Raw genomic sequence first — 10,914 nt, 5'->3', positions numbered from 1 at the left:
ATCATAAAGATTCAGTCAAGTGTAGAGGTTTACTTGACAGACATAAAAACATATTGGTAGCAAATATATACAGACATTCACCACTGCCATGGTCAAGGCATGCTTAGAGTCCAACAATATTCAACACAAAAAACAGCGACAATTGGTTGTTGACAAAGTACATCTGGACATATAAAGGGTCCCATTACCTTCAGTAGCTTATGGCCTCATCAAACCTACCGGTAAATCCGGCCCTGCATAGTGCTCATGCTCATAGTTACAGTTCCCACAGAAAATGTCCTTGCATGGACAAAACAGTCTCAGCCTTCTGCTGCTGCTTCTCTGTTCTCTGTTTCTGGAACAAATGATTTTCACACATTGAGAGACTATCCAACAGTGCCTATGAAACTGAAGGGTGTAAGCTATCCAATCACCACATTGTCATGCTGGGGAAAAACTGCACCTGCTGGGTTTTTCCTAACAATCATTTTATAAAATACCAAGAACTTCTGTCAAGAAAATGGTATCGATTATAGATAATGTATAATCCATGCTTTCACAACATATCCAGTTGAGTGAACCCATATAGAGGTAGAATCCACGTACTCTATGCTCAGTGCAATGTCTGCATAGAACTTAAACATATACAGATCGTTTGCTTTGAAAATGGTCATACCTTCTTGAAGGAGCAGGTTCATAGTTTGACTGTGCTCCTGGATCTACCACTGTCACTACAGGCCCAAGCAACCTTAGTGGCTAGGAGTGCCTTTTAACAGCTCTGTCTGAAAGGAAGCTACAGCCATTTCTGGGCTGGAATAGCCTGACAACAGTTGTCCATGCACTGGTAACCTCTAGACTGGATACTCTTAACACAATCAAAGTGGGGCTGCCCTTGAGGTTGACCCAGAAACTGCAGCTAGTGCCAAATGTGTCAGCTCAGCAGCTCAAAATATTGCCATCACATTACTCTGCTGTTGAAAAAATTGCCCTGGCTGCCAATTAGCTACTGGGCTAAGTTCAAGGTGCTGGTACTGGTTTACAAAGCCTTATACAACTTCAAACCAGGATACCTAAGAGATCATCTTATTCCCTATATTCTCAGCCAATCACTACACTCCTGCATATACAATCTTATAAAGACATCTGTTTCACACGATATTGGAATAGGGTCGTAGGGAGCACCTATTTGTAACTCCCTCCCATTACATATCAGACTGGTGCCGTCGTTATTGTCTTTCTGTTTTAAGACTTTCCTCCTTCAACAAGCCATCTAAGTGGAGATCCTAGTTGGTATCTATCGCATTTGACATTGTTTTACATGTTTGCTTGTTTTATATTTAGGCAATTGTTCTCTATATATTCTTATTGTGCAGTGAATTGCTTTGAGATGCTTGATAGAAAGTGATTAATAAGGTATGTATGTAGGCCTCTGTCTCCAGGATTTGAAAGTTATCCTCACTCCATAGGGTTTCTGCTCATGCAGAGAATGATTCCAGGTTTTAGGAGGCTCCTGCAACAGGAGCTGCAGCGGTGGTTGCTGCTGCCACCCAGCAACAATAATGATGGCAGTGGGCCCTGATGGGGCCATTAGGCTTTGGCACATGCCCAAGTGTGCTGCATGCCAGGCCTGGTGTCAGCCTTAGAAAGCCCTATTACGTTTTTTATCTGAACCGAAAATGAACCTAATCTAATGTTAATAAACATTTGGAAAGCTGAAGCGAAACACTAAGATCTGTTAAGGAAATTGAAATTACTCTTCTTTTTTAAAATGTATTTTTTATTAAAGATTTCTTGGTTTACAAAAGTATGTGCCATGTCTCTTTTTTCAAGTTACCGTATTTTTCGCTCTATAACACGCACCCGACCATAACACGCACGTAGTTTTTAGAGGAGGAAAATCCGTAGGCATGCCACCTGTAGGCATTCCCTCCATAACACGCACAGACATTTCCCCTTACTTTCTAGGAGGAAAAAAGTGAGTGTTATGGTGCAAAAAATACGGTACATTTTATACAGATCATACCCCACCCCCACCCACCATGGCCCCCTCCACCTCTTCAAATTACTCTTCTGATCTGGTTCATGATCTGTATTCTCTTTAAGTAGAATACTGTACTGACAATCCATTTCAAAGCAGGAATGTACAAGGCAGTATTTAATAAAAACAGTCATGCATTTGTGTTCCTTTTGCAAAGCTGGACAAGACCCATAACAAAAAATCAAGGAGTGTTTATGGGAGGTTATTTGGACTTGTATAAGTTCCACTTATATGCTATAAAAATGTAAGAAAAGTCCTGTTAAATCAGACTAAAGGCCTCCCTAGTCCAGCATTCTGTTCTCAAAATGGCTAACCAGATGCCCATGGGAAACTTACAAGTAGGACATGAGCCCAACAGCACTCTAATATGACTTTTTTGTGGGGGACTCTCTTCTGAAATAAAGCTTCTATAACTGTGTCCCTTGTTTAACACTGAATACATTTTTAAACAGAATTTGTTTGAAGGCTCACTAATAAAGTGATTGTGCCTTTTCTTTTTTGTACACAGACACAAGCTTTTATGCATCAAACTTGGGTAAGCACCAGATGATTTTTCACTGGCAGCAAAGACCCTAATTATCCTTTTCTAATTAAAAGGTTTGTGGGAGCATTAGCAAAGCAGAGAGATGACTAGCAATTAATGAATGGCTGACACAGCACATGCAAGCACTCTGAAAAAGACACTGAACCCACCATGAAGTTTCTCTACCACATTGTTCATTTTGCTAGTGCACAGGAGTGAGGGATGTACTTCACTTATAACCAACATCTTAAAGAGAACACTTAGCAAATTGCCAGCATAGCAAGCTTTTTACATTTTTAATTTTCTAAAATATGTAATAATTTCAGGTAAATTGGCAAAATGCATTAACATTTCCTCTCTCTTTTCGTCTGATAAAAAAATAAAACATGGGAAATCTCTTCAGGGCCTGGACTAATCTTCCTCCTCAGCTGACGCCCACATTTTCAGGTGGTGCTTCAAAGGAATGTGACATGAAAATCAACTATGTCTTCACAACCAACACAGACATCTATCAGCCCGTTGTTAAGTTCAAGCCATGGGTGTCTGCAGGTAGGGTAAGGAGAAGCACTTCCCATCACCCAGATGGAAATCTCCAGATTCCGAGTGTTACCATTTTAAGATTTAAGTTCCTAGGACCTGAGATATATGTGAGGCAGAAACTGCAGACCTCACTTGTTTTCTGCGAAACTAGCCTGATGGTGCCGTTCAGTGCTTTTAGCTAATGAATGAAATCATAGCAATGATTTGATACAATGGAAAACAAACATGGGCAATTAGACAACAAGAAGGCTAGATTGAAATACCTGCTGCTTATAGACTCAAAGAGATGGAAGCTTTTGACTTGTTTTCAAGCCTTTTCTGCTAGGCTTTCCTGCTGGACTGCTGTCCCACAGAAAACAATTCAGATAGCTCAGATATTAGTGTACCTGTGATTTGAGAGAAGCCTGTCAACCCAAAAATAAATGGTAACAGCAAAGAGAGGAGTTCATGATCTTTCTGAGATCTTATAGGTGGAAATGTGATTTCCTCCCTCCCTGATGTTTGTAAACATTTTCTTCTGCCATTGCCAATGCGTGTTAAATCCATACATTATGCCCATCCTGCAAGGGATTGGGCTGTAGCTGAGACCATGGATTATGGTCCTTCAAAGTAAACCAGCATTGTTAAACCCATTTCGCTAGGGAGAGAGGATTAGAGTAGTGTATGTATTCCAGTTTTATTATCCTTGCACATTGATGGTTTTTGTTTTTTAGGGAAATACAGTGTTTGGCAGGCTTGTAAAGTTGATTATATAGCAGTAGTGCAATTAAGGGTTGGAGGAGGATGAAGACTTCATCAGTGAGTAAAAGGGTATTTGTTTGCTTATTTTATTAGATTTCTTACCCAATCCCTGGGTGAGTTACAATAATAAAATACACAACTATAAAACAAATAAAACAGTTGCAACCATAAAACAAGGAAAGTGCCAAACAGTTTCATGTATAAAACAATTAAAAACAAGTCCATATATAAAACAATACCAACATTTAAAATAAGTCCATATATAAAAACATGTTATCTGGACCAGTCTACTTGTACAGACAGCAAATCTACTCATTGAGAACCAATGAAGGGGTAGACTGAAAATAAGTTTCTCAGAAACCAGATCTACCCAGACCTCACCACTGTTCAGTCATCATATACACCAGAAATGGCAACCTGCCCTATGCACCTATGCACGCATGCATGTTTGAATGTATACATATGAGAAGTCTCAGAAGTCAGAGTAATGTAACTTTCTCCACAGTAGCAGTGTTAGCTTTTATGATGCTGAAAGGCAGGGTATCTCCTACTCTCCCATGTAAGATTGCGTTCCATTGCGTATCACAGTATAGTTTGCAGTTGATACCTTATTCACTTTTGTGTGAGAGAGAAAGTGTATGTGAAACGACAGCCTGGTGTTTACACCCATCACCCTTGACTGCCATGAAGATAATATTCTGCAATTACTGTATTGTGGTTTGTGATGTTCTACATAGCAATTAGTGTACTCCATGTTGCATAATGGTCTGCTTGTGCAAGATGTCCCATAACTAAGCTTGTTTGTCTACTAAGTCAATCATAAATGTACAAACCATGTTTATTCTTTTCTAAAATATTTTAAACAGGAAGTCTTCTACTTACAGGAGTTGCACAGGAACTAGTAACACAGGATGTCTTACAGAAGGCCCTGTAACACAGGAAGTCCTAGTGTAACACAAGAAATATTACAAGAGGCCCTGTTGTCTCACCTCCAAAAGAGGTCTGGTTGTTGGAAATGTGAAATGGGGTCTTTTCTGGGCAGTACCTGGTTGTAGAATTTCTTCCCAAAGGAGGTGAAAGTATCAGGGATGCAGGTGGCGCTGTGGTCCACTGAGCCACTTGGGCTTGCTGATCAGAGGGTTGGCGGTTTGAATTCCCCACAACTGGGTGAGCTCAGGGTCCCAGCTCCTGCCATCCTAGCAGTTTGAAAGCACACCAGTGCAAGTAGATAAATATGTATCGCTGCGGCAGGAAGGTAAACTGTGTTTCATGCTGGCCACATGACCCGGAAAGTTGTCTTGTTTGTGGACAAACGCCAGCTCTCTTGGCCTGAAAGCAATATGTTTTTTTTTTTAAATAATATTTATTAAAATTTTCAAAAATACAGAAAGTAAGAATTAAAATACATTCAGAGCCTTATTTTCATATATCCACTTTCTGGGACTCCCCCCTTCCCCCACCCCTACCATATTCCTTTTTCATGTTGTTGGCTCCACAAGCTCTCGGTTCTAATTAAAAACTTAATTTGTTTAGACCATTATTCGAATTTAAAATTTCTACATTCCTCATCAATACCCTTAATGAAAAACAAAAAATTTCTTTCCCAGGGCCCACCCCATTTTTATTCCACAATTTCCCTTTTTTTATTAATAATAAAGACACCCCACATAATAGAAATATCAGAAATAAAAGATGAAAGATATAATAGATGAAACAAAGCCAGTTCAAAAAAAAAAAGAAGTTGACAAGCCTTTGGATTTTAGTTCTCCCCCCCTGTCCCCGGTTTAATTTCCCCCTGGCCACCAAACCATGTTATCCGCCTGGAATTCTTACAATCCAAAAATCGCCTATCTCCCCCAATTCCTTGCTGACTTTTTTTTTTTTTTCCCCCCTTCACAATTATTTTTAAAACACTTAACTTCAAATCTTTAATAAAGCTCCCCCCATTGTTCTTTCCAAATTGTAGTCCAGTTTCCTCTTGTTCCGCTGCTAAAACGTTCTAATTCAGAAGCTTAATAAGTCTGCAGGGATTATTGTTATTCAGGAACAAAAACTTGCGTTCAGTCCCTTCCTTTCTTCAATAGAAAATTCTATTGTCTCCTTTAGCTGAACACCCTGTAGACAAAATATTATTTCCGTTTTGCAGCTTTCCCAGAAGATAACCAGTCCTGTAAAATTCCAATGGTATTTTTCCACTTACGACCATCTTTGTAATGTCCCGAAACTCCTCTAGGGGGATTGTTGTAACTTTGTTTTCTCTAGTCCAAAAGTCCGATTGTTGTCCATGTTTTCGCCATTTTGTATCCGAGTTTTAACAAGTTGTAGCAAATTGTAACAAATTTAGCCAGCAAAGTTCTCATAATAAAATCCTCTCTGCTTTCCGACTTTGACAGCTATTTTGACAGCTGTCAAAATCTCCGACTCTTTTCACCAGGCTCTCTCTTCAATCACCCCGGTTCCCAGGGGGGGGGGGTTACGTTTCTTCTCCCTCAGTTCGTCCTCCAGCACAGTTCTTATAATTCCCCATCGTGGAATTCTTAGTTTTTATCAGCAATACAAATCTTTTTGGACCTTGGTTTCCCCGTCCTTGTCTTGAAAGGTTTACAATGGGGGGGGGACTGACTTCCTTTTTGGATCCCCCCCCGCTCGTGTCCAATTCGAAAAGAAATTCTTTTTTTTCCTCCTTTTAAACCCAGTTTCCAAATTACTCACGGGTTGTTGTTAAAAAGTCCGAATTTTCAATGGAAGAAGTCAGCGCTCTCCGCCGGATGGCATGCGGCTGCGCTCGGCAGGGATAGCAGAGGACTCAAAGCACCACGCTTCTCCCCGGCACCCGATCCGTAGCCTTTAAAAAGGCTCCTTCACGAGTCGGGAGGGCGCTAGCGGTGCCAGCCGAGTCTCCATGTCCACGGCCCTCGTGGCCGTGGTTTTTAAGGGTCCCCGCATCGCCGGTGCGGTAGGACCCAGCCCCTGCCGAGCAGGCTCCCTCCGGAGCTCGGAGGGAGTCCGCCATTCGGCGATGGCGCCAACCCGGAAGTCGGCCTGAAAGCAATATGAGCGTTCCATAGTCGCCTTTGACTGCACTTAACCTTTCAGGGGTCCTTTACCTTTACCTTTTTCCCTGGTTATGGAATTTCTTCCCAAAGGAGGTGAAAGTATCAGTGGGCAATGAAAACATTCTTATTTCACAAGGCTTTTAGTGGTTTTTAATACAGTGGTACCTCGGGTTAAGTGCTTAATTCGTTCTGGAGGTCCATTCTTAACCTGAAACTGTTCTTAACCTGAAGCACCACTTTAGCTAATGGGGCCTTCTGCTGCTGCCACGCCGCCGGAGCACGATTTCTGTTCTCATCCTGAAGCAAAGTTCTTAACCTGAAGCACTATTTCTGGGTTAGTGGAGTCTGTAACCTGAAGCATATGTAACCTGAAGTGTATGTAACCCGAGGTACCACTGTACAGTATTCAATTGAAGGTTTTATTACTGTTGCTTTTGAGGCTTTTATTGGTTACATTGTGATTTTTGCTATTTTATGTGAATGGCTTTGTGGGTCCTTATTACAGATTAAATAATTTACAGTATAATCCTATGCATTTTTTTGTCAAAAGTACATCTCACTACGTTCAGTAGGGCTTCTGCTCAGGAAAGTGGGCACTGCAAACCCCATCATCTCTGACCATTGGCCATGCTGACTGAGACTATTGGGAGTTCTAGTTCAATATCTGGAGGGACACAGGTTAGTGACTCCTGGTGTATAATATTGCATTTAGATATAAAATTATATTGAGGTTGCACCAAGTAGATAGAAGAGGGTATAGAAAAAAAGATTAATAGTGTTATTTGAATGTTTTATTGAATAGTTATTACTTAAATGTTTAAAATTGTTGTTTTTGACTGTTTTTACTGATAATTTTCTTATTTTACTCTTTGTAAGCTGTTTTGCGGTTGTTGGGTTTTTTCTTTTCTCTTTTTACAATCAAGTGGTATATAATAATGAAAAAAAAAATGTTTTGAGCTAATCCTGAAAATACTTAATGGTGAATGATCTAGATCAAAACACTTTCCTTAATGTGAAGGTGCAATGGACTTTTTGGTAAGCTGAGATTCAGAAGTTATCAATATTTATTTTAATGAAATTGTAAACAAAATAGTAATTTCATATCGCCTAAGTTTTATGCTTAGAAATGATAATTTGTATTTTGTTTAATGTTTATATAGGTCAGCCTCTCCCAGCTTAATGCCTTCCAGATGTTTTGGACTACAATTCTCACATCATCTTTGACCATTGGCCATGGCTGCCTGAAGGGAGTTACAACGTAAGAATTGATTGAAATTTTCATTCTTAATCATAAAACTTAGGGAATAAGAAATTACAATTCTGTTTAGATTGCAATAAAAGAAACATTGATAACTTCCAAACCTCAGATTACCAAAAAGTCAATTGTGCCTTCATATTAAGGAACTGTTTTGATCTCCCCTTCTCACATTCCTACAAGTTTAGAAATTCTGGCACAGTATTGCACAAATACTTTTGGCTTCTTCTTTCAACATACTTCGCATTTTTAGGCACACATTCAGCAGTTCCTCCCCCCCAACAGTTGAAATACTTAATACACAGTTCTATAAACCCAGTTTTAGGAATGTTTGCTCAGATGTTAGTCTCAATTTTAGTGTGGCTTACTCCCATATGTGCATAGAATTGTACACCTAATGTAACCATTTGTTTGATATTCTTGGAATCAAGCTAGATTTTAGCTTGGTGTTTCTGGTATCGTCTCTCTCATACATCCTGGATGTTGGTTTACATTATGGATGTATGCTCGGTATTAATACTATTGATACAAGTTTGTCATGGCCTTTGGCTAGAACATGGGTCGGCAAACTAAGGTACGTGGGCCAGATGGGGCCCAATTTCCTTCTGGATCCGGCCCGCGGATGGTCCAGGAATCACAACATGGCTCACCAGTGTGCGTGTTCTTTCCCTCTTCCTCCCTCTCCTTCACACAGTGGTGCCTCCTCCCTCCCAGCTTCTCCCCACCCTGCCTAAAGGAGGAAGGGAGCTGGGCTTTGTTGGTGTCAGCAGCAGCAGCGCTCGAGCGGTCGCCATTTTAAGCAGCCCCTCTCTGGAGCCCTTTCACGTGCTGCTCATCATCCCTCCGCCGCTGCCAGCCCCTGCCACTCGCAAGACACAGGTAAACAGCCACCGGGGCTCGTGGTTCTCTTGCATCATTTCCCCCCACAAAATATAGTCCAAACCCCCACAAGGTCTGAGGCACAGTGGACTAGCCCTCTGCTGAAAAAGTTTGCTGACCCCTGGGCTAGAACAATAAATTTATGAACAGAAGATAGTATGAAGAAACTGAAGATATTCTTGGAAAGAATGTGAATGTGCTGACACTGTAGCTTTCCTCATGCTGGTATTATTTTAAAATGTGGTGCAACTGGGGATTTTGCAATATCACCCTATAAAACACACACCAACAGAAAATATACACCCAGTGGTATCCATACCACTTCAGCTATCACAGCAGATTGTTTGGTGAGGAACTGATCTAAGTTAAAGAAAAAGGATGTAGTGGACCTTTCCAAGATTAAAACATTTAAGACTGCAGTTGCTTGTTTGAATGCTCTCCCATATCTAAAACTCCCCACCTAGCACGTGTTCTGCTCTACCTTCTCTATGTGATTGTTTCTGAAGTGCAGTGAAAGTGCAAATATTGGAATGGCATCCAGAATTTTGAAGCAATAGTCCCAGGAACATGGAACTACTTGCTCCGCTCACTTCCCTGCTTCTACAGTGTTTTGTTTTAAGCATCTCCTTACTGCAGCTACTCTTCAGTGACAATTGATGTGCAACTGTGTTTTCCTAAAAATTACACAGGAGACCCTGCAACTGTTTTTTCCCTTTGCTGGAATACCTGCCCAGGAAACTTTTAAACATCTGTTTTCAACACCTCTGCTCCGCTTCCTTTCTCCCGTTTGCCTGTAGTCACAGCGATTGCAAAAAAACCACCAGCTTTTACTTACTGCAGACTAGAAATCAGCAGCTCGAAGCCCCATCCATATCTGACCTACATTGATTGCATTGATTGGCACATTGTGGAGTGGCTTATGCAGCAACCACAGAGCTTGCCAGAAGGTCATTGCAGTTTGTGAACTCTGGGCCTTCATGAATTGAGTCAGGAATGGAGGGAAACTGGCCCTTCAGTGACTACACAGCATTACAGAATCTATTTATTATCAATAGTTGGGGAAGTTCACATATTTCTTCTTAAACTGAAGTGGGGACATACACAGGATGAAGAGGGCTATTGACATACTTGCCTAATTTTAATAAATTAATGGACTACAGTGGTACCTTGGTTTAAGAACAGCTTAGTTTATGAACAACTTGGATTAAGAATGCTGCAAACCCGGAAGTAGGTGTTTTGATTTGTGAACTTTGCCTTGGAATAAGAACATGTTTCGCTTCCTGTTGAGTGTGTTCCATTTGTAAACTGAGTCCCCCGCTGCTATGGGAAAGCATGCCTTGGTTTAAGAACACTTTGGTTTAAGAACGGACTTCTGGAACTGATTAAGTTCGTAAACCAAGGTACCACTGTATACTGAAATGGCAAAACTAACTGCCAGACTAAGACTCTAACGATAAGGTGTTTGTAGAAAAGTGGAAACTCTTTTTGGATTCCTAAGTAAATATTTTAATTCTTTTGTAATACAAGATGGATTTATATCCCTAGCAACAGAAAAACATGAATTTGATATTCGTAGGTTTAAATTTATGCATTGTTAAAAACGAACGGGCAGTAACGAGAGCTGAGCTACATCTTATCAAGTGATATGGGAAGTTAAAAACAAAACAAAAATATTGTGTAATGTACTTAAGATGGATTACATGAAAAAGTAATAAGAATAAAAATATAAAAAGACATACTGGCCTAAGAAACTAGGTAGATGAAAATATGACTCATAATTACAGCCATGGATGGCCATGGGTGTAGCGCAGAGGGGACAGCTGCCCCCCAAATCAATGGAAATCAATACAAATCTGAGGTTCTGCCCCCCTTAATAAAAGCCTGTCTCCCTTTAACAAAAATC

At 40.5% G+C, this 10,914-nt stretch overlaps 2 long non-coding RNA genes across 2 annotated transcripts; one reads left to right on the top strand and one right to left on the bottom strand.

The window, feature by feature from the left end:
- Positions 1 to 2,942: 2,942 nt before the first annotated feature.
- Positions 2,943 to 7,003, bottom strand: LOC308486173. Its single transcript, XR_013990990.1, has 2 exons — positions 6,864 to 7,003; positions 2,943 to 5,150 (listed from the first exon to the last, which is right to left on the bottom strand). It is a non-coding gene; the product is annotated as an uncharacterized lncRNA (long non-coding RNA).
- A 414-nt stretch (positions 7,004 to 7,417) lies between these two features.
- On the top strand, positions 7,418 to 8,189 carry LOC308486167. Its single transcript, XR_013990983.1, has 2 exons — positions 7,418 to 7,555; positions 8,038 to 8,189. It is a non-coding gene; the product is annotated as an uncharacterized lncRNA (long non-coding RNA).
- The last annotated feature ends 2,725 nt before the right edge of the window (positions 8,190 to 10,914 follow it).

The sequence above is a fragment of the Podarcis pityusensis genome, assembly GCF_964106645.2.
Source record: "Podarcis pityusensis genome assembly, chromosome: 10".
Lineage (NCBI taxonomy): Eukaryota > Metazoa > Chordata > Lepidosauria > Squamata > Lacertidae > Podarcis > Podarcis pityusensis.
The sequence above is the reverse complement of the archived record's forward strand: the minus strand, read 5'-3'. Positions and strand labels throughout refer to the sequence as shown.